Below are 26925 nucleotides of genomic sequence, written 5' to 3'. Positions count from 1 at the left end.
GGGCAAAAATGAATGAAGAGTAACAATCCATTATTCTTCACTGCATTTGTGGTCCAAGACTTCACCAATTGGAAGTATGTAGATTATGCCAGGGTTGCAAAGGCTCATGGTTCAGGCTACAGACAAGGAACATTGTGACATCACGCTGCCTGTGGAACAGTGATATTAGAGGTGAAACAGCTGCACAGTAGGTTAGGTGAAGGGCTCTGAGAGTGGAAAGGCAGCATGCCTGGGTCCCTGGACAAGGTGAGCCTATGACAAGGTGTCTGAATTTTCGCCTGTATTGTAATATTAAACACTTTATTGTTGTACCCGCCTGCTGATTAAGAAGTCCTCAAGATCAGCTCCACACAGACGTGGAACTGATGATGTTAATGCAGACTATTTAAGAAACTGAGGCTGATCTAAAACATTTCCTTGGATCTAGGACCATTTCGCCTGACTTTTAGGTCCTTCCTCCTCCTAAAGTCCTTTGTATAAGTTAGGAACACCTGACAGAACAGAATTTCAGGAGGTCCCTCAGGTGGGTTTACTTGTGTCTTCTGGTTGTGAGCAGTAAACATGGCTAAAAAGGTTGATGGAATGGTGTTTTAAAACACACACACACACACACACACACACACAATTTCTGGTCCTCTTAAGGACAAAAGTATGGGTGTACCTACATGGGGCCAGTGGCGCAATGGATAACGCGTCTGACTACGGATCAGAAGATTGTAGGTTTGATTCCTATCTGGCTCGAAAGGGTCATAGGTCCCTGTTTTATGGTATTCCTGTGGAATTCTTATTTACCTCAGACTTGTTGTAGGTTCAATATTCTCGAGCACGACTCATCCAGCAGTCGTTCCATGGTAGGGCTGCAGTAATAGGACCACGGCTAGTTAAAAGTTTCCCATTTGCTGCTGGATTCTATGTGAAGGCCGTCATGTAGTGTGCTGCTTTTGTATTTCAACATGGGTCTCTGAGTCTCTAAACTAGGAAAAAATCTTGTTGAGAAAAGTGTGTGTGAGAGGATCTGTGGGTGCAGGCAGGTGTGCGCACTTGAGTGCTGACCCATTTACATGTGTGAGAGAGACAAGCAAATTGCCTGTGGGATGTAGGCCTACAACTGGAACCAAGCAGCCAGGCATAACCACAGGTAAGGAGAGAGGAAGGCAGTTCATTATTAGAGCAGGATCTTGAGCATCTTGCCCTGCTCCCTTCTGCCCCGATCGGCCAAGACCTCTCTATTAGGGTGGAGGGTGAACATTTCTTGGACCTCAGAAACTGAGGGATGCAGGCCCAATATGTCCTCCAAGGGCCTAGAGGACCCGGTGCCCAATCATGCCTGGTGTTTTTCAGCTTACCCGACCAATCTGGTTGCAAGGCGGATTTTAACAGTACTGCTGAAAAGGGACTCCCAGACAGCCCTGAGGCCATTATTTGCATAGGCCCTCCCCTTCTCTTTGTCTTGCTTCCCACAAAGCAACGCATCGCTGGCAGCAGTATAGATTTGGGGGTTGTGAAGAATAATGACAGGGAGGCTGAAGAAGAGAAAGAAAAGTCCCAGAAATCCTGCAGGCTTCCTTGCTAAATGCAGCTGGACACATAGAGTGCACCTTCTTTACTGCGAGGTAAATACATTAAAAATGTTGAGGAGAGAAAAATTGAAAAATACATATTAGGAGGAAAGCACTGGAACCTGCTTTATTATTTTAATTAGTCTTGAAAACATAGAACATTTCTCTCCTGAGAGCTGGTAAAAATATGGAACGCTTCACGAATTTGCGTGTCATCCTTGCGCAGGGGCCATGCTAATCTTCTCTGTATCGTTCCAATTTTAGTATATGTGCTGCCGAAGCGAGCACACTTCATTGATGAACCTACAATGTTTATAAACTCTCTAAATCTACAGTCTCTAGACATAGGGTGGCCTGGCAGAGATGCTCGGATGGCCTGTAAGCATTCAAATCTGAGCCAATGGGCAAAAATGAATGAAGAGTAACAATCCATTATTCTTCACTGCATTTGTGGTCCAAGACTTCACCAATTGGAAGTATGTAGATTATGCCAGGGTTGCAAAGGCTCATGGTTCAGGCTACAGACAAGGAACATTGTGACATCACGCTGCCTGTGGAACAGTGATATTAGAGGTGAAACAGCTGCACAGTAGGTTAGGTGAAGGGCTCTGAGAGTGGAAAGGTAGCATGCCTGGGTCCCTGGACAAGGTGAGCCTATGACAAGGTGTCTGAATTTTCGCCTGTATTGTAATATTAAACACTTTATTGTTGTACCCGCCTGCTGATAAAGAAGTCCTCAAGATCAGCTCCACACAGACGTGGAACTGATGATGTTAATGCAGACTATTTAAGAAACTGAGGCTGATCTAAAACATTTCCTTGGATCTAGGACCATTTCGCCTGACTTTTAGGTCCTTCCTCCTCCTAAAGTCCTTTGTATAAGTTAGGAACACCTGACAGAACAGAATTTCAGGAGGTCCCTCAGGTGGGTTTACTTGTGTCTTTTGGTTGTGAGCAGTAAACATGGCTAAAAATGTTGATGGAATGGTGTTTTAAAACACACACACACACACACACAATTTCTGGTCCTCTTAAGGACAAAAGTATGGGTGTACCTACATGGGGCCAGTGGCGCAATGGATAACGCGTCTGACTACGGATCAGAAGATTGTAGGTTTGATTCCTATCTGGCTCGAAAGGGTCATAGGTCCCTGTTTTATGGTATTCCTGTGGAATTCTTATTTACCTCAGACTTGTTGTAGGTTCAATATTCTCGAGCACGACTCATCCAGCAGTCGTTCCATGGTAGGGCTGCAGTAATAGGACCACGGCTAGTTAAAAGTTTCCCATTTGCTGCTGGATTCTATGTGAAGGCCGTCATGTAGTGTGCTGCTTTTGTATTTCAACATGGGTCTCTGAGTCTCTAAACTAGGAAAAAATCTTGTTGAGAAAAGTGTGTGTGAGAGGATCTGTGGGTGCAGGCAGGTGTGTGCACTTGAGTGCTGACCCATTTACATGTGTGAGAGAGACAAGCAAATTGCCTGTGGGATGTAGGCCTACAACTGGAACCAAGCAGCCAGGCATAACCACAGGTAAGGAGAGAGGAAGGCAGTTCATTATTAGAGCAGGATCATGAGCATCTTGCCCTGCTCCCTTCTGCCCTGATCGGCCACGATCGGCCAATACCTCTCTATTAGGGTGGAGGGTGAACATTTCTTGGACCTCAGAAACTGAGGGATGCAGGCCCAATATGTCCTCCAAGGGCCTAGAGGACCCGGTGCCCAATCATGCCTTGTGTTTTTCAGCTTACCCGACCAATTTGGTTGCAAGGCGGATTTTAACATTACTGCTGAAAAGGGACTCCCAGACAGCCCTGAGGCCATCATTTGCATAGGCCCTCCCCTTCTCTTTGTCTTGCTTCCCACAAAGCAACGCATCGCTGGCAGCAGTATAGATTTGGGGGTTGTGAAGAATAATGACAGGGAGGCTGAAGAAGAGAAAGAAAAGTCCCAGAAGTCCTGCAGGCTTCCTTGCTAAATGCAGCTGGACACATAGAGTGCACCTTCTTTACTGCGAGGTAAATACATTAAAAATGTTGAGGAGAGAAAAATTGAAAAATACATATTAGGAGGAAAGCACTGGAACCTGCTTTATTATTTCAATTAGTCTTGAAAACATAGAACATTTCTCTCCTGAAAGCTGGTAAAAATATGGAACGCTTCACGAATTTGCGTGTCATCCTTGCGCAGGGGCCATGCTAATCTTCTCTGTATCGTTCCAATTTTAGTATATGTGCTGCCGAAGCGAGCACACTTCATTGATGAACCTACAATGTCTATAAACTCTCTAAATCTACAGTCTCTAGACATAGGGTGGCCTGGCAGAGATGCTCGGATGGCCTGTAAGCATTCAAATCTGAGCCAATGGGCAAAAATGAATGAAGAGTAACAATCCATTATTCTTCACTGCATTTGTGGTCCAAGACTTCACCAATTGGAAGTATGTAGATTATGCCAGGGTTGCAAAGGCTCATGGTTCAGGCTACAGACAAGGAACATTGTGACATCAAGCTGCCTGTGGAACAGTGATATTAGAGGTGAAACAGCTGCACAGTAGGTTAGGTGAAGGGCTCTGAGAGTGGAAAGGCAGCATGCCTGGGTCCCTGGACAAGGTGAGCCTATGACAAGGTGTCTGAATTTTCGCCTGTATTGTAATATTAAACACTTTATTGTTGTACCCGCCTGCTGATTAAGAAGTCCTCAAGATCAGCTCCACACAGACGTGGAACTGATGATGTTAATGCAGACTATTTAAGAAACTGAGGCTGATCTAAAACATTTCCTTGGATCTAGGACCATTTCGCCTGACTTTTAGGTCCTTCCTCCTCCTAAAGTCCTTTGTATAAGTTAGGAACACCTGACAGAACAGAATTTCAGGAGGTCCCTCAGGTGGGTTTACTTGTGTCTTCTGGTTGTGAGCAGTAAACATGGCTAAAAAGGTTGATGGAATGGTGTTTTAAAACACACACACACACACACACAATTTCTGGTCCTCTTAAGGACAAAAGTATGGGTGTACCTACATGGGGCCAGTGGCGCAATGGATAACGTGTCTGACTACGGATCAGAAGATTGTAGGTTCGACTCCTATCTGGCTCGAAAGGGTCATAGGTCCCTGTTTTATGGTATTCCTGTGGAATTCTTATTTACCTCAGACTTGTTGTAGGTTCAATATTCTTGAGCACGACTCATCCAGCAGTCGTTCCATGGTAGGGCTGCAGTAATAGGACCACGGCTGGTTAAAAGTTTCCCATTTGCTGCTGGATTCTATGTGAAGGCCGTCATGTGGTGTGCTGCTTTTGTATTTCAACATGGGTCTCTGAGTCTCTAAACTAGGAAAAAATCTTGTTGAGAAAAGTGTGTGTGAGAGGATCTGTGGGTGCAGGCAGGTGTGCGCACTTGAGTGCTGACCCATTTACATGTGTGAGAGAGACAAGCAAATTGCCTGTGGGATGTAGGCCTACAACTGGAACCAAGCAGCCAGGCATAACCACAGGTAAGGAGAGAGGAAGGCAGTTCATTATTAGAGCAGGATCTTGAGCATCTTGCCCTGCTCCCTTCTGCCCCGATCGGCCAAGACCTCTCTATTAGGGTGGAGGGTGAACATTTCTTGGACCTCAGAAACTGAGGGATGCAGGCCCAATATGTCCTCCAAGGGCCTAGAGGACCCGGTGCCCAATCATGCCTGGTGTTTTTCAGCTTACCCGACCAATCTGGTTGCAAGGCGGATTTTAACAGTACTGCTGAAAAGGGACTCCCAGACAGCCCTGAGGCCATTATTTGCATAGGCCCTCCCCTTCTCTTTGTCTTGCTTCCCACAAAGCAACGCATCGCTGGCAGCAGTATAGATTTGGGGGTTGTGAAGAATAATGACAGGGAGGCTGAAGAAGAGAAAGAAAAGTCCCAGAAATCCTGCAGGCTTCCTTGCTAAATGCAGCTGGACACATAGAGTGCACCTTCTTTACTGCGAGGTAAATACATTAAAAATGTTGAGGAGAGAAAAATTGAAAAATACATATTAGGAGGAAAGCACTGGAACCTGCTTTATTATTTTAATTAGTCTTGAAAACATAGAACATTTCTCTCCTGAGAGCTGGTAAAAATATGGAACGCTTCACGAATTTGCGTGTCATCCTTGCGCAGGGGCCATGCTAATCTTCTCTGTATCGTTCCAATTTTAGTATATGTGCTGCCGAAGCGAGCACACTTCATTGATGAACCTACAATGTTTATAAACTCTCTAAATCTACAGTCTCTAGACATAGGGTGGCCTGGCAGAGATGCTCGGATGGCCTGTAAGCATTCAAATCTGAGCCAATGGGCAAAAATGAATGAAGAGTAACAATCCATTATTCTTCACTGCATTTGTGGTCCAAGACTTCACCAATTGGAAGTATGTAGATTATGCCAGGGTTGCAAAGGCTCATGGTTCAGGCTACAGACAAGGAACATTGTGACATCACGCTGCCTGTGGAACAGTGATATTAGAGGTGAAACAGCTGCACAGTAGGTTAGGTGAAGGGCTCTGAGAGTGGAAAGGTAGCATGCCTGGGTCCCTGGACAAGGTGAGCCTATGACAAGGTGTCTGAATTTTCGCCTGTATTGTAATATTAAACACTTTATTGTTGTACCCGCCTGCTGATAAAGAAGTCCTCAAGATCAGCTCCACACAGACGTGGAACTGATGATGTTAATGCAGACTATTTAAGAAACTGAGGCTGATCTAAAACATTTCCTTGGATCTAGGACCATTTCGCCTGACTTTTAGGTCCTTCCTCCTCCTAAAGTCCTTTGTATAAGTTAGGAACACCTGACAGAACAGAATTTCAGGAGGTCCCTCAGGTGGGTTTACTTGTGTCTTTTGGTTGTGAGCAGTAAACATGGCTAAAAATGTTGATGGAATGGTGTTTTAAAACACACACACACACACACACAATTTCTGGTCCTCTTAAGGACAAAAGTATGGGTGTACCTACATGGGGCCAGTGGCGCAATGGATAACGCGTCTGACTACGGATCAGAAGATTGTAGGTTTGATTCCTATCTGGCTCGAAAGGGTCATAGGTCCCTGTTTTATGGTATTCCTGTGGAATTCTTATTTACCTCAGACTTGTTGTAGGTTCAATATTCTCGAGCACGACTCATCCAGCAGTCGTTCCATGGTAGGGCTGCAGTAATAGGACCACGGCTAGTTAAAAGTTTCCCATTTGCTGCTGGATTCTATGTGAAGGCCGTCATGTAGTGTGCTGCTTTTGTATTTCAACATGGGTCTCTGAGTCTCTAAACTAGGAAAAAATCTTGTTGAGAAAAGTGTGTGTGAGAGGATCTGTGGGTGCAGGCAGGTGTGTGCACTTGAGTGCTGACCCATTTACATGTGTGAGAGAGACAAGCAAATTGCCTGTGGGATGTAGGCCTACAACTGGAACCAAGCAGCCAGGCATAACCACAGGTAAGGAGAGAGGAAGGCAGTTCATTATTAGAGCAGGATCATGAGCATCTTGCCCTGCTCCCTTCTGCCCTGATCGGCCACGATCGGCCAATACCTCTCTATTAGGGTGGAGGGTGAACATTTCTTGGACCTCAGAAACTGAGGGATGCAGGCCCAATATGTCCTCCAAGGGCCTAGAGGACCCGGTGCCCAATCATGCCTTGTGTTTTTCAGCTTACCCGACCAATTTGGTTGCAAGGCGGATTTTAACATTACTGCTGAAAAGGGACTCCCAGACAGCCCTGAGGCCATCATTTGCATAGGCCCTCCCCTTCTCTTTGTCTTGCTTCCCACAAAGCAACGCATCGCTGGCAGCAGTATAGATTTGGGGGTTGTGAAGAATAATGACAGGGAGGCTGAAGAAGAGAAAGAAAAGTCCCAGAAGTCCTGCAGGCTTCCTTGCTAAATGCAGCTGGACACATAGAGTGCACCTTCTTTACTGCGAGGTAAATACATTAAAAATGTTGAGGAGAGAAAAATTGAAAAATACATATTAGGAGGAAAGCACTGGAACCTGCTTTATTATTTCAATTAGTCTTGAAAACATAGAACATTTCTCTCCTGAAAGCTGGTAAAAATATGGAACGCTTCACGAATTTGCGTGTCATCCTTGCGCAGGGGCCATGCTAATCTTCTCTGTATCGTTCCAATTTTAGTATATGTGCTGCCGAAGCGAGCACACTTCATTGATGAACCTACAATGTCTATAAACTCTCTAAATCTACAGTCTCTAGACATAGGGTGGCCTGGCAGAGATGCTCGGATGGCCTGTAAGCATTCAAATCTGAGCCAATGGGCAAAAATGAATGAAGAGTAACAATCCATTATTCTTCACTGCATTTGTGGTCCAAGACTTCACCAATTGGAAGTATGTAGATTATGCCAGGGTTGCAAAGGCTCATGGTTCAGGCTACAGACAAGGAACATTGTGACATCAAGCTGCCTGTGGAACAGTGATATTAGAGGTGAAACAGCTGCACAGTAGGTTAGGTGAAGGGCTCTGAGAGTGGAAAGGCAGCATGCCTGGGTCCCTGGACAAGGTGAGCCTATGACAAGGTGTCTGAATTTTCGCCTGTATTGTAATATTAAACACTTTATTGTTGTACCCGCCTGCTGATTAAGAAGTCCTCAAGATCAGCTCCACACAGACGTGGAACTGATGATGTTAATGCAGACTATTTAAGAAACTGAGGCTGATCTAAAACATTTCCTTGGATCTAGGACCATTTCGCCTGACTTTTAGGTCCTTCCTCCTCCTAAAGTCCTTTGTATAAGTTAGGAACACCTGACAGAACAGAATTTCAGGAGGTCCCTCAGGTGGGTTTACTTGTGTCTTCTGGTTGTGAGCAGTAAACATGGCTAAAAAGGTTGATGGAATGGTGTTTTAAAACACACACACACACACACACAATTTCTGGTCCTCTTAAGGACAAAAGTATGGGTGTACCTACATGGGGCCAGTGGCGCAATGGATAACGTGTCTGACTACGGATCAGAAGATTGTAGGTTCGACTCCTATCTGGCTCGAAAGGGTCATAGGTCCCTGTTTTATGGTATTCCTGTGGAATTCTTATTTACCTCAGACTTGTTGTAGGTTCAATATTCTTGAGCACGACTCATCCAGCAGTCGTTCCATGGTAGGGCTGCAGTAATAGGACCACGGCTGGTTAAAAGTTTCCCATTTGCTGCTGGATTCTATGTGAAGGCCGTCATGTGGTGTGCTGCTTTTGTATTTCAACATGGGTCTCTGAGTCTCTAAACTAGGAAAAAATCTTGTTGAGAAAAGTGTGTGTGAGAGGATCTGTGGGTGCAGGCAGGTGTGCGCACTTGAGTGCTGACCCATTTACATGTGTGAGAGAGACAAGCAAATTGCCTGTGGGATGTAGGCCTACAACTGGAACCAAGCAGCCAGGCATAACCACAGGTAAGGAGAGAGGAAGGCAGTTCATTATTAGAGCAGGATCATGAGCATCTTGCCCTGCTCCCTTCTGCCCCGATCGGCCAAGACCTCTCTATTAGGGTGGAGGGTGAACATTTCTTGGACCTCAGAAACTGAGGGATGCAGGCCCAATATGTCCTCCAAGGGCCTAGAGGACCCGGTGCCCAATCATGCCTGGTATTTTTCAGCTTACCAGACCAATCTGGTTGCAAGGCGGATTTTAACAGTACTGCTGAAAAGGGACTCCCAGACAGCCCTGAGGCCATCATTTGCATAGGCCCTCCCCTTCTCTTTGTCTTGCTTCCCACAAAGCAACGCATCGCTGGCAGCAGTATAGATTTGGGGGTTGTGAAGAATAATGACAGGGAGGCTGAAGAAGAGAAAGAAAAGTCCCAGAAGTCCTGCAGGCTTCCTTGCTAAATGCAGCTGGACACATAGAGTACACCTTCTTTACTGCGAGGTAAATACATTAAAAATGTTGAGGAGAGAAAAATTGAAAAATACATATTAGGAGGAAAGCACTGGAACCTGCTTTATTATTTCAATTAGTCTTGAAAACATAGAACATTTCTCTCCTGAAAGCTGGTAAAAATATGGCACGCTTCACGAATTTGCGTGTCATCCTTGCGCAGGGGCCATGCTAATCTTCTCTGTATCGTTCCAATTTTAGTATATGTGCTGCCGAAGCGAGCACACTTCAGTGATGAACCTACAATGTTTATAAACTCTCTAAATCTACAGTCTCTAGACATAGGGTGGCCTGGCAGAGATGCTCGGATGGCCTGTAAGCATTCAAATCTGAGCCAATGGGCAAAAATGAATGAAGAGTAACAATCCATTATTCTTCACTGCATTTGTGGTCCAAGACTTCACCAATTGGAAGTATGTAGATTATGCCAGGGTTGCAAAGGCTCATGGTTCAGGCTACAGACAAGGAACATTGTGACATCACGCTGCCTGTGGAACAGTGATATTAGAGGTGAAACAGCTGCACAGTAGGTTAGGTGAAGGGCTCTGAGAGTGGAAAGGCAGCATGCCTGGGTCCCTGGACAAGGTGAGCCTATGACAAGGTGTCTGAATTTTCGCCTGTATTGTAATATTAAACACTTTATTGTTGTACCCGCCTGCTGATTAAGAAGTCCTCAAGATCAGCTCCACACAGACGTGGAACTGATGATGTTAATGCAGACTATTTAAGAAACTGAGGCTGATCTAAAACATTTCCTTGGATCTAGGACCATTTCGCCTGACTTTTAGGTCCTTCCTCCTCCTAAAGTCCTTTGTATAAGTTAGGAACACCTGACAGAACAGAATTTCAGGAGGTCCCTCAGGTGGGTTTACTTGTGTCTTCTGGTTGTGAGCAGTAAACATGGCTAAAAAGGTTGATGGAATGGTGTTTTAAAACACACATACACACACACACACACACACACAATTTCTGGTCCTCTTAAGGACAAAAGTATGGGTGTACCTACATGGGGCCAGTGGCGCAATGGATAACGCGTCTGACTACGGATCAGTCGATTGTAGGTTTGATTCCTATCTGGCTCGAAAGGGTCATAGGTCCCTGTTTATGGTATTCCTGTGGAATTCTTATTTACCTCAGACTTGTTGTAGGTTCAATATTCTCGAGCACGACTCATCCAGCAGTCGTTCCATGGTAGGGCTGCAGTAATAGGACCACGGCTAGTTAAAAGTTTCCCATTTGCTGCTGGATTCTATGTGAAGGCCGTCATGTGGTGTGCTGCTTTTGTATTTCAACATGGGTCTCTGAGTCTCTAAACTAGGAAAAAATCTTGTTGAGAAAAGTGTGTGTGAGAGGATCTGTGGGTGCAGGCAGGTGTGTGCACTTGAGTGCTGACCCATTTACATGTGTGAGAGAGACAAGCAAATTGCCTGTGGGATGTAGGCCTACAACTGGAACCAAGCAGCCAGGCATAACCACAGGTAAGGAGAGAGGAAGGCAGTTCATTATTAGAGCAGGATCATGAGCATCTTGCCCTGCTCCCTTCTGCCCCGATCGGCCACGATCGGCCAAGACCTCTCTATTAGGGTGGAGGGTGAACATTTCTTGGACCTCAGAAACTGAGGGATGCAGGCCCAATATGTCCTCCAAGGGCCTAGAGGACCCGGTGCCCAATCATGCCTGGTGTTTTTCAGCTTACCCGACCAATCTGGTTGCAAGGCGGATTTTAACAGTACTGCTGAAAAGGGACTCCCAGACAGCCCTGAGGCCATCATTTGCATAGGCCCTCCCCTTCTCTTTGTCTTGCTTCCCACAAAGCAACGCATCGCTGGCAGCAGTATAGATTTGGGGGTTGTGAAGAATAATGACAGGGAGGCTGAAGAAGAGAAAGAAAAGTCCCAGAAGTCCTGCAGGCTTCCTTGCTAAATGCAGCTGGACACATAGAGTGCACCTTCTTTACTGCGAGGTAAATACATTAAAAATGTTGAGGAGAGAAAAATTGAAAAATACATATTAGGAGGAAAGCACTGGAACCTGCTTTATTATTTTAATTAGTCTTGAAAACATAGAACATTTCTCTCCTGAAAGCTGGTAAAAATATGGAACGCTTCACGAATTTGCGTGTCATCCTTGCGCAGGGGCCATGCTAATCTTCTCTGTATCGTTCCAATTTTAGTATATGTGCTGCCGAAGCGAGCACACTTTATTGATGAACCTACAATGTTTATAAACTCTCTAAATCTACAGTCTCTAGACATAGGGTGGCCTGGCAGAGATGCTCGGATGGCCTGTAAGCATTCAAATCTGAGCCAATGGGCAAAAATGAATGAAGAGTAACAATCCATTATTCTTCACTGCATTTGTGGTCCAAGACTTCACCAATTGGAAGTATGTAGATTATGCCAGGGTTGCAAAGGCTCATGGTTCAGGCTACAGACAAGGAACATTGTGACATCACGCTGCCTGTGGAACAGTGATATTAGAGGTGAAACAGCTGCACAGTAGGTTAGGTGAAGGGCTCTGAGAGTGGAAAGGCAGCATGCCTGGGTCCCTGGACAAGGTGAGCCTATGACAAGGTGTCTGAATTTTCGCCTGTATTGTAATATTAAACACTTTATTGTTGTACCCGCCTGCTGATTAAGAAGTCCTCAAGATCAGCTCCACACAGACGTGGAACTGATGATGTTAATGCAGACTATTTAAGAAACTGAGGCTGATCTAAAACATTTCCTTGGATCTAGGACCATTTCGCCTGACTTTTAGGTCCTTCCTCCTCCTAAAGTCCTTTGTATAAGTTAGGAACACCTGACAGAACAGAATTTCAGGAGGTCCCTCAGGTGGGTTTACTTGTGTCTTCTGGTTGTGAGCAGTAAACATGGCTAAAAAGGTTGATGGAATGGTGTTTTAAAACACACACACACACACACACACACACACAATTTCTGGTCCTCTTAAGGACAAAAGTATGGGTGTACCTACATGGGGCCAGTGGCGCAATGGATAACGCGTCTGACTACGGATCAGAAGATTGTAGGTTTGATTCCTATCTGGCTCGAAAGGGTCATAGGTCCCTGTTTTATGGTATTCCTGTGGAATTCTTATTTACCTCAGACTTGTTGTAGGTTCAATATTCTCGAGCACGACTCATCCAGCAGTCGTTCCATGGTAGGGCTGCAGTAATAGGACCACGGCTAGTTAAAAGTTTCCCATTTGCTGCTGGATTCTATGTGAAGGCCGTCATGTAGTGTGCTGCTTTTGTATTTCAACATGGGTCTCTGAGTCTCTAAACTAGGAAAAAATCTTGTTGAGAAAAGTGTGTGTGAGAGGATCTGTGGGTGCAGGCAGGTGTGTGCACTTGAGTGCTGACCCATTTACATGTGTGAGAGAGACAAGCAAATTGCCTGTGGGATGTAGGCCTACAACTGGAACCAAGCAGCCAGGCATAACCACAGGTAAGGAGAGAGGAAGGCAGTTCATTATTAGAGCAGGATCATGAGCATCTTGCCCTGCTCCCTTCTGCCCTGATCGGCCACGATCGGCCAATACCTCTCTATTAGGGTGGAGGGTGAACATTTCTTGGACCTCAGAAACTGAGGGATGCAGGCCCAATATGTCCTCCAAGGGCCTAGAGGACCCGGTGCCCAATCATGCCTTGTGTTTTTCAGCTTACCCGACCAATTTGGTTGCAAGGCGGATTTTAACATTACTGCTGAAAAGGGACTCCCAGACAGCCCTGAGGCCATCATTTGCATAGGCCCTCCCCTTCTCTTTGTCTTGCTTCCCACAAAGCAACGCATCGCTGGCAGCAGTATAGATTTGGGGGTTGTGAAGAATAATGACAGGGAGGCTGAAGAAGAGAAAGAAAAGTCCCAGAAGTCCTGCAGGCTTCCTTGCTAAATGCAGCTGGACACATAGAGTGCACCTTCTTTACTGCGAGGTAAATACATTAAAAATGTTGAGGAGAGAAAAATTGAAAAATACATATTAGGAGGAAAGCACTGGAACCTGCTTTATTATTTCAATTAGTCTTGAAAACATAGAACATTTCTCTCCTGAAAGCTGGTAAAAATATGGAACGCTTCACGAATTTGCGTGTCATCCTTGCGCAGGGGCCATGCTAATCTTCTCTGTATCGTTCCAATTTTAGTATATGTGCTGCCGAAGCGAGCACACTTCATTGATGAACCTACAATGTCTATAAACTCTCTAAATCTACAGTCTCTAGACATAGGGTGGCCTGGCAGAGATGCTCGGATGGCCTGTAAGCATTCAAATCTGAGCCAATGGGCAAAAATGAATGAAGAGTAACAATCCATTATTCTTCACTGCATTTGTGGTCCAAGACTTCACCAATTGGAAGTATGTAGATTATGCCAGGGTTGCAAAGGCTCATGGTTCAGGCTACAGACAAGGAACATTGTGACATCAAGCTGCCTGTGGAACAGTGATATTAGAGGTGAAACAGCTGCACAGTAGGTTAGGTGAAGGGCTCTGAGAGTGGAAAGGCAGCATGCCTGGGTCCCTGGACAAGGTGAGCCTATGACAAGGTGTCTGAATTTTCGCCTGTATTGTAATATTAAACACTTTATTGTTGTACCCGCCTGCTGATTAAGAAGTCCTCAAGATCAGCTCCACACAGACGTGGAACTGATGATGTTAATGCAGACTATTTAAGAAACTGAGGCTGATCTAAAACATTTCCTTGGATCTAGGACCATTTCGCCTGACTTTTAGGTCCTTCCTCCTCCTAAAGTCCTTTGTATAAGTTAGGAACACCTGACAGAACAGAATTTCAGGAGGTCCCTCAGGTGGGTTTACTTGTGTCTTCTGGTTGTGAGCAGTAAACATGGCTAAAAAGGTTGATGGAATGGTGTTTTAAAACACACACACACACACACACACAATTTCTGGTCCTCTTAAGGACAAAAGTATGGGTGTACCTACATGGGGCCAGTGGCGCAATGGATAACGCGTCTGACTACGGATCAGAAGATTGTAGGTTCGACTCCTATCTGGCTCGAAAGGTTCATAGGTCCCTGTTTTATGGTATTCCTGTGGAATTCTTATTTACCTCAGACTTGTTGTAGGTTCAATATTCTTGAGCACGACTCATCCAGCAGTCGTTCCATGGTAGGGCTGCAGTAATAGGACCACGGCTGGTTAAAAGTTTCCCATTTGCTGCTGGATTCTATGTGAAGGCCGTCATGTGGTGTGCTGCTTTTGTATTTCAACATGGGTCTCTGAGTCTCTAAACTAGGAAAAAATCTTGTTGAGAAAAGTGTGTGTGAGAGGATCTGTGGGTGCAGGCAGGTGTGTGCACTTGAGTGCTGACCCATTTACATGTGTGAGAGAGACAAGCAAATTGCCTGTGGGATGTAGGCCTACAACTGGAACCAAGCAGCCAGGCATAACCACAGGTAAGGAGAGAGGAAGGCAGTTCATTATTAGAGCAGGATCATGAGCATCTTGCCCTGCTCCCTTCTGCCCCGATCGGCCACGATCGGCCAAGACCTCTCTATTAGGGTGGAGGGTGAACATTTCTTGGACCTCAGAAACTGAGGGATGCAGGCCCAATATGTCCTCCAAGGGCCTAGAGGACCCGGTGCCCAATCATGCCTGGTGTTTTTCAGCTTACCCGACCAATCTGGTTGCAAGGCGGATTTTAACAGTACTGCTGAAAAGGGACTCCCAGACAGCCCTGAGGCCATCATTTGCATAGGCCCTCCCCTTCTCTTTGTCTTGCTTCCCACAAAGCAACGCATCGCTGGCAGCAGTATAGATTTGGGGGTTGTGAAGAATAATGACAGGGAGGCTGAAGAAGAGAAAGAAAAGTCCCAGAAGTCCTGCAGGCTTCCTTGCTAAATGCAGCTGGACACATAGAGTGCACCTTCTTTACTGCGAGGTAAATACATTAAAAATGTTGAGGAGAGAAAAATTGAAAAATACATATTAGGAGGAAAGCACTGGAACCTGCTTTATTATTTCAATTAGTCTTGAAAACATAGAACATTTCTCTCCTGAAAGCTGGTAAAAATATGGAACGCTTCACGAATTTGCGTGTCATCCTTGCGCAGGGGCCATGCTAATCTTCTCTGTATCGTTCCAATTTTAGTATATGTGCTGCCGAAGCGAGCACACTTCATTGATGAACCTACAATGTTTATAAACTCTCTAAATCTACAGTCTCTAGACATAGGGTGGCCTGGCAGAGATGCTCGGATGGCCTGTAAGCATTCAAATCTGAGCCAATGGGCAAAAATGAATGAAGAGTAACAATCCATTATTCTTCACTGCATTTGTGGTCCAAGACTTCACCAATTGGAAGTATGTAGATTATGCCAGGGTTGCAAAGGCTCATGGTTCAGGCTACAGACAAGGAACATTGTGACATCACGCTGCCTGTGGAACAGTGATATTAGAGGTGAAACAGCTGCACAGTAGGTTAGGTGAAGGGCTCTGAGAGTGGAAAGGCAGCATGCCTGGGTCCCTGGACAAGGTGAGCCTATGACAAGGTGTCTGAATTTTCACCTGTATTGTAATATTAAACACTTTATTGTTGTACCCGCCTGCTGATTAAGAAGTCCTCAAGATCAGCTCCACACAGACGTGGAACTGATGATGTTAATGCAGACTATTTAAGAAACTGAGGCTGATCTAAAACATTTCCTTGGATCTAGGACCATTTCGCCTGACTTTTAGGTCCTTCCTCCTCCTAAAGTCCTTTGTATAAGTTAGGAACACCTGACAGAACAGAATTTCAGGAGGTCCCTCAGGTGGGTTTACTTGTGTCTTCTGGTTGTGAGCAGTAAACATGGCTAAAAAGGTTGATGGAATGGTGTTTTAAAACACACACACACACACACACAATTTCTGGTCCTCTTAAGGACAAAAGTATGGGTGTACCTACATGGGGCCAGTGGCGCAATGGATAACGTGTCTGACTACGGATCAGAAGATTGTAGGTTCGACTCCTATCTGGCTCGAAAGGGTCATAGGTCCCTGTTTTATGGTATTCCTGTGGAATTCTTATTTACCTCAGACTTGTTGTAGGTTCAATATTCTTGAGCACGACTCATCCAGCAGTCGTTCCATGGTAGGGCTGCAGTAATAGGACCACGGCTGGTTAAAAGTTTCCCATTTGCTGCTGGATTCTATGTGAAGGCCGTCATGTGGTGTGCTGCTTTTGTATTTCAACATGGGTCTCTGAGTCTCTAAACTAGGAAAAAATCTTGTTGAGAAAAGTGTGTGTGAGAGGATCTGTGGGTGCAGGCAGGTGTGCGCACTTGAGTGCTGACCCATTTACATGTGTGAGAGAGACAAGCAAATTGCCTGTGGGATGTAGGCCTACAACTGGAACCAAGCAGCCAGGCATAACCACAGGTAAGGAGAGAGGAAGGCAGTTCATTATTAGAGCAGGATCTTGAGCATCTTGCCCTGCTCCCTTCTGCCCCGATCGGCCAAGACCTCTCTATTAGGGTGGAGGGTGAACATTTCTTGGACCTCAGAAACTGAGGGATGCAGGCCCAATATGTCCTCCAAGGGCCTAGAGGACCCGGTGCCCAATCATGCCTGGTATTTTTCAGCTTACCAGACCAATCTGGTTGCAAGGCGGATTTTAACAGTACTGCTGAAAAGGGACTCCCAGACAGCCCTGAGGCCATCATTTGCATAGGCCCTCCCCTTCTCTTTGTCTTGCTTCCCACAAAGCAACGCATCGCTGGCAGCAGTATAGATTTGGGGGTTGTGAAGAATAATGACAGGGAGGCTGAAGAAGAGAAAGAAAAGTCCCAGAAGTCCTGCAGGCTTCCTTGCTAAATGCAGCTGGACACATAGAGTACACCTTCTTTACTGCGAGGTAAATACATTAAAAATGTTGAGGAGAGAAAAATTGAAAAATACATATTAGGAGGAAAGCACTGGAACCTGCTTTATTATTTCAATTAGTCTTGAAAACATAGAACATTTCTCTCCTGAAAGCTGGTAAAAATATGGTACGCTTCACGAATTTGCGTGTCATCCTTGCGCAGGGGCCATGCTAATCTTCTCTGTATCGTTCCAATTTTAGTATATGTGCTGCCGAAGCGAGCACACTTCAGTGATGAACCTACAATGTTTATAAACTCTCTAAATCTACAGTCTCTAGACATAGGGTGGCCTGGCAGAGATGCTCGGATGGCCTGTAAGCATTCAAATCTGAGCCAATGGGCAAAAATGAATGAAGAGTAACAATCCATTATTCTTCACTGCATTTGTGGTCCAAGACTTCACCAATTGGAAGTATGTAGATTATGCCAGGGTTGCAAAGGCTCATGGTTCAGGCTACAGACAAGGAACATTGTGACATCACGCTGCCTGTGGAACAGTGATATTAGAGGTGAAACAGCTGCACAGTAGGTTAGGTGAAGGGCTCTGAGAGTGGAAAGGCAGCATGCCTGGGTCCCTGGACAAGGTGAGCCTATGACAAGGTGTCTGAATTTTCGCCTGTATTGTAATATTAAACACTTTATTGTTGTACCCGCCTGCTGATTAAGAAGTCCTCAAGATCAGCTCCACACAGACGTGGAACTGATGATGTTAATGCAGACTATTTAAGAAACTGAGGCTGATCTAAAACATTTCCTTGGATCTAGGACCATTTCGCCTGACTTTTAGGTCCTTCCTCCTCCTAAAGTCCTTTGTATAAGTTAGGAACACCTGACAGAACAGAATTTCAGGAGGTCCCTCAGGTGGGTTTACTTGTGTCTTCTGGTTGTGAGCAGTAAACATGGCTAAAAAGGTTGATGGAATGGTGTTTTAAAACACACACACACACACACACACACTCACACAATTTCTGGTCCTCTTAAGGACAAAAGTATGGGTGTACCTACATGGGGCCAGTGGCGCAATGGATAACGCGTCTGACTACGGATCAGACGATTGTAGGTTTGATTCCTATCTGGCTCGAAAGGGTCATAGGTCCCTGTTTATGGTATTCCTGTGGAATTCTTATTTACCTCAGACTTGTTGTAGGTTCAATATTCTCGAGCACGACTCATCCAGCAGTCGTTCCATGGTAGGGCTGCAGTAATAGGACCACGGCTAGTTAAAAGTTTCCCATTTGCTGCTGGATTCTATGTGAAGGCCGTCATGTGGTGTGCTGCTTTTGTATTTCAACATGGGTCTCTGAGTCTCTAAACTAGGAAAAAATCTTGTTGAGAAAAGTGTGTGTGAGAGGATCTGTGGGTGCAGGCAGGTGTGTGCACTTGAGTGCTGACCCATTTACATGTGTGAGAGAGACAAGCAAATTGCCTGTGGGATGTAGGCCTACAACTGGAACCAAGCAGCCAGGCATAACCACAGGTAAGGAGAGAGGAAGGCAGTTCATTATTAGAGCAGGATCATGAGCATCTTGCCCTGCTCCCTTCTGCCCCGATCGGCCACGATCGGCCAAGACCTCTCTATTAGGGTGGAGGGTGAACATTTCTTGGACCTCAGAAACTGAGGGATGCAGGCCCAATATGTCCTCCAAGGGCCTAGAGGACCCGGTGCCCAATCATGCCTGGTGTTTTTCAGCTTACCCGACCAATCTGGTTGCAAGGCGGATTTTAACAGTACTGCTGAAAAGGGACTTCCAGACAGCCCTGAGGCCATCATTTGCATAGGCCCTCCCCTTCTCTTTGTCTTGCTTCCCACAAAGCAACGCATCGCTGGCAGCAGTATAGATTTGGGGGTTGTGAAGAATAATGACAGGGAGGCTGAAGAAGAGAAAGAAAAGTCCCAGAAGTCCTGCAGGCTTCCTTGCTAAATGCAGCTGGACACATAGAGTGCACCTTCTTTACTGCGAGGTAAATACATTAAAAATGTTGAGGAGAGAAAAATTGAAAAATACATATTAGGAGGAAAGCACTGGAACCTGCTTTATTATTTCAATTAGTCTTGAAAACATAGAACATTTCTCTCCTGAAAGCTGGTAAAAATATGGAACGCTTCACGAATTTGCGTGTCATCCTTGCGCAGGGGCCATGCTAATCTTCTCTGTATCGTTCCAATTTTAGTATATGTGCTGCCGAAGCGAGCACACTTCATTGATGAACCTACAATGTTTATAAACTCTCTAAATCTACAGTCTCTAGACATAGGGTGGCCTGGCAGAGATGCTCGGATGGCCTGTAAGCATTCAAATCTGAGCCAATGGGCAAAAATGAATGAAGAGTAACAATCCATTATTCTTCACTGCATTTGTGGTCCAAGACTTCACCAATTGGAAGTATGTAGATTATGCCAGGGTTGCAAAGGCTCATGGTTCAGGCTACAGACAAGGAACATTGTGACATCACGCTGCCTGTGGAACAGTGATATTAGAGGTGAAACAGCTGCACAGTAGGTTAGGTGAAGGGCTCTGAGAGTGGAAAGGCAGCATGCCTGGGTCCCTGGACAAGGTGAGCCTATGACAAGGTGTCTGAATTTTCACCTGTATTGTAATATTAAACACTTTATTGTTGTACCCGCCTGCTGATTAAGAAGTCCTCAAGATCAGCTCCACACAGACGTGGAACTGATGATGTTAATGCAGACTATTTAAGAAACTGAGGCTGATCTAAAACATTTCCTTGGATCTAGGACCATTTCGCCTGACTTTTAGGTCCTTCCTCCTCCTAAAGTCCTTTGTATAAGTTAGGAACACCTGACAGAACAGAATTTCAGGAGGTCCCTCAGGTGGGTTTACTTGTGTCTTCTGGTTGTGAGCAGTAAACATGGCTAAAAAGGTTGATGGAATGGTGTTTTAAAACACACACACACACACACACAATTTCTGGTCCTCTTAAGGACAAAAGTATGGGTGTACCTACATGGGGCCAGTGGCGCAATGGATAACGTGTCTGACTACGGATCAGAAGATTGTAGGTTCGACTCCTATCTGGCTCGAAAGGGTCATAGGTCCCTGTTTTATGGTATTCCTGTGGAATTCTTATTTACCTCAGACTTGTTGTAGGTTCAATATTCTTGAGCACGACTCATCCAGCAGTCGTTCCATGGTAGGGCTGCAGTAATAGGACCACGGCTGGTTAAAAGTTTCCCATTTGCTGCTGGATTCTATGTGAAGGCCGTCATGTGGTGTGCTGCTTTTGTATTTCAACATGGGTCTCTGAGTCTCTAAACTAGGAAAAAATCTTGTTGAGAAAAGTGTGTGTGAGAGGATCTGTGGGTGCAGGCAGGTGTGCGCACTTGAGTGCTGACCCATTTACATGTGTGAGAGAGACAAGCAAATTGCCTGTGGGATGTAGGCCTACAACTGGAACCAAGCAGCCAGGCATAACCACAGGTAAGGAGAGAGGAAGGCAGTTCATTATTAGAGCAGGATCTTGAGCATCTTGCCCTGCTCCCTTCTGCCCCGATCGGCCAAGACCTCTCTATTAGGGTGGAGGGTGAACATTTCTTGGACCTCAGAAACTGAGGGATGCAGGCCCAATATGTCCTCCAAGGGCCTAGAGGACCCGGTGCCCAATCATGCCTGGTATTTTTCAGCTTACCAGACCAATCTGGTTGCAAGGCGGATTTTAACAGTACTGCTGAAAAGGGACTCCCAGACAGCCCTGAGGCCATCATTTGCATAGGCCCTCCCCTTCTCTTTGTCTTGCTTCCCACAAAGCAACGCATCGCTGGCAGCAGTATAGATTTGGGGGTTGTGAAGAATAATGACAGGGAGGCTGAAGAAGAGAAAGAAAAGTCCCAGAAGTCCTGCAGGCTTCCTTGCTAAATGCAGCTGGACACATAGAGTACACCTTCTTTACTGCGAGGTAAATACATTAAAAATGTTGAGGAGAGAAAAATTGAAAAATACATATTAGGAGGAAAGCACTGGAACCTGCTTTATTATTTCAATTAGTCTTGAAAACATAGAACATTTCTCTCCTGAAAGCTGGTAAAAATATGGTACGCTTCACGAATTTGCGTGTCATCCTTGCGCAGGGGCCATGCTAATCTTCTCTGTATCGTTCCAATTTTAGTATATGTGCTGCCGAAGCGAGCACACTTCAGTGATGAACCTACAATGTTTATAAACTCTCTAAATCTACAGTCTCTAGACATAGGGTGGCCTGGCAGAGATGCTCGGATGGCCTGTAAGCATTCAAATCTGAGCCAATGGGCAAAAATGAATGAAGAGTAACAATCCATTATTCTTCACTGCATTTGTGGTCCAAGACTTCACCAATTGGAAGTATGTAGATTATGCCAGGGTTGCAAAGGCTCATGGTTCAGGCTACAGACAAGGAACATTGTGACATCACGCTGCCTGTGGAACAGTGATATTAGAGGTGAAACAGCTGCACAGTAGGTTAGGTGAAGGGCTCTGAGAGTGGAAAGGCAGCATGCCTGGGTCCCTGGACAAGGTGAGCCTATGACAAGGTGTCTGAATTTTCGCCTGTATTGTAATATTAAACACTTTATTGTTGTACCCGCCTGCTGATTAAGAAGTCCTCAAGATCAGCTCCACACAGACGTGGAACTGATGATGTTAATGCAGACTATTTAAGAAACTGAGGCTGATCTAAAACATTTCCTTGGATCTAGGACCATTTCGCCTGACTTTTAGGTCCTTCCTCCTCCTAAAGTCCTTTGTATAAGTTAGGAACACCTGACAGAACAGAATTTCAGGAGGTCCCTCAGGTGGGTTTACTTGTGTCTTCTGGTTGTGAGCAGTAAACATGGCTAAAAAGGTTGATGGAATGGTGTTTTAAAACACACACACACACACACACACACAAACACAATTTCTGGTCCTCTTAAGGACAAAAGTATGGGTGTACCTACATGGGGCCAGTGGCGCAATGGATAACGCGTCTGACTACGGATCAGACGATTGTAGGTTTGATTCCTATCTGGCTCGAAAGGGTCATAGGTCCCTGTTTATGGTATTCCTGTGGAATTCTTATTTACCTCAGACTTGTTGTAGGTTCAATATTCTCGAGCACGACTCATCCAGCAGTCGTTCCATGGTAGGGCTGCAGTAATAGGACCACGGCTAGTTAAAAGTTTCCCATTTGCTGCTGGATTCTATGTGAAGGCCGTCATGTGGTGTGCTGCTTTTGTATTTCAACATGGGTCTCTGAGTCTCTAAACTAGGAAAAAATCTTGTTGAGAAAAGTGTGTGTGAGAGGATCTGTGGGTGCAGGCAGGTGTGTGCACTTGAGTGCTGACCCATTTACATGTGTGAGAGAGACAAGCAAATTGCCTGTGGGATGTAGGCCTACAACTGGAACCAAGCAGCCAGGCATAACCACAGGTAAGGAGAGAGGAAGGCAGTTCATTATTAGAGCAGGATCATGAGCATCTTGCCCTGCTCCCTTCTGCCCCGATCGGCCACGATCGGCCAAGACCTCTCTATTAGGGTGGAGGGTGAACATTTCTTGGACCTCAGAAACTGAGGGATGCAGGCCCAATATGTCCTCCAAGGGCCTAGAGGACCCGGTGCCCAATCATGCCTGGTGTTTTTCAGCTTACCCGACCAATCTGGTTGCAAGGCGGATTTTAACAGTACTGCTGAAAAGGGACTCCCAGACAGCCCTGAGGCCATCATTTGCATAGGCCCTCCCCTTCTCTTTGTCTTGCTTCCCACAAAGCAACGCATCGCTGGCAGCAGTATAGATTTGGGGGTTGTGAAGAATAATGACAGGGAGGCTGAAGAAGAGAAAGAAAAGTCCCAGAAATCCTGCAGGCTTCCTTGCTAAATGCAGCTGGACACATAGAGTGCACCTTCTTTACTGCGAGGTAAATACATTAAAAATGTTGAGGAGAGAAAAATTGAAAAATACATATTAGGAGGAAAGCACTGGAACCTGCTTTATTATTTTAATTAGTCTTGAAAACATAGAACATTTCTCTCCTGAGAGCTGGTAAAAATATGGAACGCTTCACGAATTTGCGTGTCATCCTTGCGCAGGGGCCATGCTAATCTTCTCTGTATCGTTCCAATTTTAGTATATGTGCTGCCGAAGCGAGCACACTTCATTGATGAACCTACAATGTTTATAAACTCTCTAAATCTACAGTCTCTAGACATAGGGTGGCCTGGCAGAGATGCTCGGATGGCCTGTAAGCATTCAAATCTGAGCCAATGGGCAAAAATGAATGAAGAGTAACAATCCATTATTCTTCACTGCATTTGTGGTCCAAGACTTCACCAATTGGAAGTATGTAGATTATGCCAGGGTTGCAAAGGCTCATGGTTCAGGCTACAGACAAGGAACATTGTGACATCACGCTGCCTGTGGAACAGTGATATTAGAGGTGAAACAGCTGCACAGTAGGTTAGGTGAAGGGCTCTGAGAGTGGAAAGGTAGCATGCCTGGGTCCCTGGACAAGGTGAGCCTATGACAAGGTGTCTGAATTTTCGCCTGTATTGTAATATTAAACACTTTATTGTTGTACCCGCCTGCTGATAAAGAAGTCCTCAAGATCAGCTCCACACAGACGTGGAACTGATGATGTTAATGCAGACTATTTAAGAAACTGAGGCTGATCTAAAACATTTCCTTGGATCTAGGACCATTTCGCCTGACTTTTAGGTCCTTCCTCCTCCTAAAGTCCTTTGTATAAGTTAGGAACACCTGACAGAACAGAATTTCAGGAGGTCCCTCAGGTGGGTTTACTTGTGTCTTCTGGTTGTGAGCAGTAAACATGGCTAAAAATGTTGATGGAATGGTGTTTTAAAACACACACACACACACACACAATTTCTGGTCCTCTTAAGGACAAAAGTATGGGTGTACCTACATGGGGCCAGTGGCGCAATGGATAACGCGTCTGACTACGGATCAGAAGATTGTAGGTTTGATTCCTATCTGGCTCGAAAGGGTCATAGGTCCCTGTTTTATGGTATTCCTGTGGAATTCTTATTTACCTCAGACTTGTTGTAGGTTCAATATTCTCGAGCACGACTCATCCAGCAGTCGTTCCATGGTAGGGCTGCAGTAATAGGACCACGGCTAGTTAAAAGTTTCCCATTTGCTGCTGGATTCTATGTGAAGGCCGTCATGTAGTGTGCTGCTTTTGTATTTCAACATGGGTCTCTGAGTCTCTAAACTAGGAAAAAATCTTGTTGAGAAAAGTGTGTGTGAGAGGATCTGTGGGTGCAGGCAGGTGTGTGCACTTGAGTGCTGACCCATTTACATGTGTGAGAGAGACAAGCAAATTGCCTGTGGGATGTAGGCCTACAACTGGAACCAAGCAGCCAGGCATAACCACAGGTAAGGAGAGAGGAAGGCAGTTCATTATTAGAGCAGGATCATGAGCATCTTGCCCTGCTCCCTTCTGCCCTGATCGGCCACGATCGGCCAATACCTCTCTATTAGGGTGGAGGGTGAACATTTCTTGGACCTCAGAAACTGAGGGATGCAGGCCCAATATGTCCTCCAAGGGCCTAGAGGACCCGGTGCCCAATCATGCCTTGTGTTTTTCAGCTTACCCGACCAATTTGGTTGCAAGGCGGATTTTAACATTACTGCTGAAAAGGGACTCCCAGACAGCCCTGAGGCCATCATTTGCATAGGCCCTCCCCTTCTCTTTGTCTTGCTTCCCACAAAGCAACGCATCGCTGGCAGCAGTATAGATTTGGGGGTTGTGAAGAATAATGACAGGGAGGCTGAAGAAGAGAAAGAAAAGTCCCAGAAGTCCTGCAGGCTTCCTTGCTAAATGCAGCTGGACACATAGAGTGCACCTTCTTTACTGCGAGGTAAATACATTAAAAATGTTGAGGAGAGAAAAATTGAAAAATACATATTAGGAGGAAAGCACTGGAACCTGCTTTATTATTTCAATTAGTCTTGAAAACATAGAACATTTCTCTCCTGAAAGCTGGTAAAAATATGGAACGCTTCACGAATTTGCGTGTCATCCTTGCGCAGGGGCCATGCTAATCTTCTCTGTATCGTTCCAATTTTAGTATATGTGCTGCCGAAGCGAGCACACTTCATTGATGAACCTACAATGTCTATAAACTCTCTAAATCTACAGTCTCTAGACATAGGGTGGCCTGGCAGAGATGCTCGGATGGCCTGTAAGCATTCAAATCTGAGCCAATGGGCAAAAATGAATGAAGAGTAACAATCCATTATTCTTCACTGCATTTGTGGTCCAAGACTTCACCAATTGGAAGTATGTAGATTATGCCAGGGTTGCAAAGGCTCATGGTTCAGGCTACAGACAAGGAACATTGTGACATCAAGCTGCCTGTGGAACAGTGATATTAGAGGTGAAACAGCTGCACAGTAGGTTAGGTGAAGGGCTCTGAGAGTGGAAAGGCAGCATGCCTGGGTCCCTGGACAAGGTGAGCCTATGACAAGGTGTCTGAATTTTCGCCTGTATTGTAATATTAAACACTTTATTGTTGTACCCGCCTGCTGATTAAGAAGTCCTCAAGATCAGCTCCACACAGACGTGGAACTGATGATGTTAATGCAGACTATTTAAGAAACTGAGGCTGATCTAAAACATTTCCTTGGATCTAGGACCATTTCGCCTGACTTTTAGGTCCTTCCTCCTCCTAAAGTCCTTTGTATAAGTTAGGAACACCTGACAGAACAGAATTTCAGGAGGTCCCTCAGGTGGGTTTACTTGTGTCTTCTGGTTGTGAGCAGTAAACATGGCTAAAAAGGTTGATGGAATGGTGTTTTAAAACACACACACACACACACACACAATTTCTGGTCCTCTTAAGGACAAAAGTATGGGTGTACCTACATGGGGCCAGTGGCGCAATGGATAACGCGTCTGACTACGGATCAGAAGATTGTAGGTTCGACTCCTATCTGGCTCGAAAGGGTCATAGGTCCCTGTTTTATGGTATTCCTGTGGAATTCTTATTTACCTCAGACTTGTTGTAGGTTCAATATTCTTGAGCACGACTCATCCAGCAGTCGTTCCATGGTAGGGCTGCAGTAATAGGACCACGGCTGGTTAAAAGTTTCCCATTTGCTGCTGGATTCTATGTGAAGGCCGTCATGTGGTGTGCTGCTTTTGTATTTCAACATGGGTCTCTGAGTCTCTAAACTAGGAAAAAATCTTGTTGAGAAAAGTGTGTGTGAGAGGATCTGTGGGTGCAGGCAGGTGTGTGCACTTGAGTGCTGACCCATTTACATGTGTGAGAGAGACAAGCAAATTGCCTGTGGGATGTAGGCCTACAACTGGAACCAAGCAGCCAGGCATAACCACAGGTAAGGAGAGAGGAAGGCAGTTCATTATTAGAGCAGGATCATGAGCATCTTGCCCTGCTCCCTTCTGCCCCGATCGGCCACGATCGGCCAAGACCTCTCTATTAGGGTGGAGGGTGAACATTTCTTGGACCTCAGAAACTGAGGGATGCAGGCCCAATATGTCCTCCAAGGGCCTAGAGGACCCGGTGCCCAATCATGCCTGGTGTTTTTCAGCTTACCCGACCAATCTGGTTGCAAGGCGGATTTTAACAGTACTGCTGAAAAGGGACTCCCAGACAG

The 26925-nt window shown here is 45.5% G+C and overlaps 24 non-coding genes across 24 annotated transcripts; 11 read left to right on the top strand and 13 right to left on the bottom strand.

Annotated features, from left to right (window-relative positions):
* Positions 1-668: 668 nt before the first annotated feature.
* Positions 669-741, top strand: TRNAR-ACG (transfer RNA arginine (anticodon ACG)). Its single transcript has one exon. It is a non-coding gene; the product is annotated as a tRNA-Arg (tRNA).
* A 999-nt stretch (positions 742-1740) lies between these two features.
* LOC146820401 (U6 spliceosomal RNA) lies at positions 1741-1847 on the bottom strand. Its single transcript, XR_014965092.1, has one exon. It is a non-coding gene; the product is annotated as a U6 spliceosomal RNA (small nuclear RNA).
* Positions 1848-2621: 774 nt separating this feature from the next.
* On the top strand, positions 2622-2694 carry TRNAR-ACG (transfer RNA arginine (anticodon ACG)). The gene has a single exon. It is a non-coding gene; the product is annotated as a tRNA-Arg (tRNA).
* A 1009-nt stretch (positions 2695-3703) lies between these two features.
* On the bottom strand, positions 3704-3810 carry LOC146820399 (U6 spliceosomal RNA). Its single transcript, XR_014965090.1, has one exon. It is a non-coding gene; the product is annotated as a U6 spliceosomal RNA (small nuclear RNA).
* A 774-nt stretch (positions 3811-4584) lies between these two features.
* Positions 4585-4657, top strand: TRNAR-ACG (transfer RNA arginine (anticodon ACG)). The gene has a single exon. It is a non-coding gene; the product is annotated as a tRNA-Arg (tRNA).
* A 999-nt stretch (positions 4658-5656) lies between these two features.
* On the bottom strand, positions 5657-5763 carry LOC146820397 (U6 spliceosomal RNA). The gene has a single exon (XR_014965089.1). It is a non-coding gene; the product is annotated as a U6 spliceosomal RNA (small nuclear RNA).
* A 774-nt stretch (positions 5764-6537) lies between these two features.
* TRNAR-ACG (transfer RNA arginine (anticodon ACG)) lies at positions 6538-6610 on the top strand. Its single transcript has one exon. It is a non-coding gene; the product is annotated as a tRNA-Arg (tRNA).
* Positions 6611-7619: 1009 nt separating this feature from the next.
* LOC146820395 (U6 spliceosomal RNA) lies at positions 7620-7726 on the bottom strand. The gene has a single exon (XR_014965087.1). It is a non-coding gene; the product is annotated as a U6 spliceosomal RNA (small nuclear RNA).
* Positions 7727-8500: 774 nt separating this feature from the next.
* Positions 8501-8573, top strand: TRNAR-ACG (transfer RNA arginine (anticodon ACG)). The gene has a single exon. It is a non-coding gene; the product is annotated as a tRNA-Arg (tRNA).
* Positions 8574-9572: 999 nt separating this feature from the next.
* On the bottom strand, positions 9573-9679 carry LOC146820393 (U6 spliceosomal RNA). Its single transcript, XR_014965450.1, has one exon. It is a non-coding gene; the product is annotated as a U6 spliceosomal RNA (small nuclear RNA).
* A 1865-nt stretch (positions 9680-11544) lies between these two features.
* LOC146820392 (U6 spliceosomal RNA) lies at positions 11545-11651 on the bottom strand. The gene has a single exon (XR_014965086.1). It is a non-coding gene; the product is annotated as a U6 spliceosomal RNA (small nuclear RNA).
* A 782-nt stretch (positions 11652-12433) lies between these two features.
* TRNAR-ACG (transfer RNA arginine (anticodon ACG)) lies at positions 12434-12506 on the top strand. The gene has a single exon. It is a non-coding gene; the product is annotated as a tRNA-Arg (tRNA).
* Positions 12507-13515: 1009 nt separating this feature from the next.
* LOC146820390 (U6 spliceosomal RNA) lies at positions 13516-13622 on the bottom strand. Its single transcript, XR_014965085.1, has one exon. It is a non-coding gene; the product is annotated as a U6 spliceosomal RNA (small nuclear RNA).
* A 776-nt stretch (positions 13623-14398) lies between these two features.
* On the top strand, positions 14399-14471 carry TRNAR-ACG (transfer RNA arginine (anticodon ACG)). Its single transcript has one exon. It is a non-coding gene; the product is annotated as a tRNA-Arg (tRNA).
* Positions 14472-15480: 1009 nt separating this feature from the next.
* LOC146820388 (U6 spliceosomal RNA) lies at positions 15481-15587 on the bottom strand. The gene has a single exon (XR_014965083.1). It is a non-coding gene; the product is annotated as a U6 spliceosomal RNA (small nuclear RNA).
* A 774-nt stretch (positions 15588-16361) lies between these two features.
* TRNAR-ACG (transfer RNA arginine (anticodon ACG)) lies at positions 16362-16434 on the top strand. Its single transcript has one exon. It is a non-coding gene; the product is annotated as a tRNA-Arg (tRNA).
* A 999-nt stretch (positions 16435-17433) lies between these two features.
* Positions 17434-17540, bottom strand: LOC146820386 (U6 spliceosomal RNA). Its single transcript, XR_014965398.1, has one exon. It is a non-coding gene; the product is annotated as a U6 spliceosomal RNA (small nuclear RNA).
* A 1865-nt stretch (positions 17541-19405) lies between these two features.
* Positions 19406-19512, bottom strand: LOC146820385 (U6 spliceosomal RNA). Its single transcript, XR_014965081.1, has one exon. It is a non-coding gene; the product is annotated as a U6 spliceosomal RNA (small nuclear RNA).
* A 774-nt stretch (positions 19513-20286) lies between these two features.
* TRNAR-ACG (transfer RNA arginine (anticodon ACG)) lies at positions 20287-20359 on the top strand. Its single transcript has one exon. It is a non-coding gene; the product is annotated as a tRNA-Arg (tRNA).
* Positions 20360-21358: 999 nt separating this feature from the next.
* On the bottom strand, positions 21359-21465 carry LOC146820383 (U6 spliceosomal RNA). The gene has a single exon (XR_014965397.1). It is a non-coding gene; the product is annotated as a U6 spliceosomal RNA (small nuclear RNA).
* A 1865-nt stretch (positions 21466-23330) lies between these two features.
* On the bottom strand, positions 23331-23437 carry LOC146820382 (U6 spliceosomal RNA). Its single transcript, XR_014965073.1, has one exon. It is a non-coding gene; the product is annotated as a U6 spliceosomal RNA (small nuclear RNA).
* Positions 23438-24211: 774 nt separating this feature from the next.
* TRNAR-ACG (transfer RNA arginine (anticodon ACG)) lies at positions 24212-24284 on the top strand. Its single transcript has one exon. It is a non-coding gene; the product is annotated as a tRNA-Arg (tRNA).
* Positions 24285-25293: 1009 nt separating this feature from the next.
* LOC146820380 (U6 spliceosomal RNA) lies at positions 25294-25400 on the bottom strand. Its single transcript, XR_014965066.1, has one exon. It is a non-coding gene; the product is annotated as a U6 spliceosomal RNA (small nuclear RNA).
* Positions 25401-26176: 776 nt separating this feature from the next.
* On the top strand, positions 26177-26249 carry TRNAR-ACG (transfer RNA arginine (anticodon ACG)). The gene has a single exon. It is a non-coding gene; the product is annotated as a tRNA-Arg (tRNA).
* The last annotated feature ends 676 nt before the right edge of the window (positions 26250-26925 follow it).

This window comes from Triturus cristatus, chromosome 6 (genome assembly GCF_964204655.1).
Source record: "Triturus cristatus chromosome 6, aTriCri1.1, whole genome shotgun sequence".
NCBI classification, from domain to species: Eukaryota; Metazoa; Chordata; class Amphibia; order Caudata; family Salamandridae; genus Triturus; species Triturus cristatus.
This window is presented reverse-complemented; position numbering and strand designations above follow the sequence as displayed.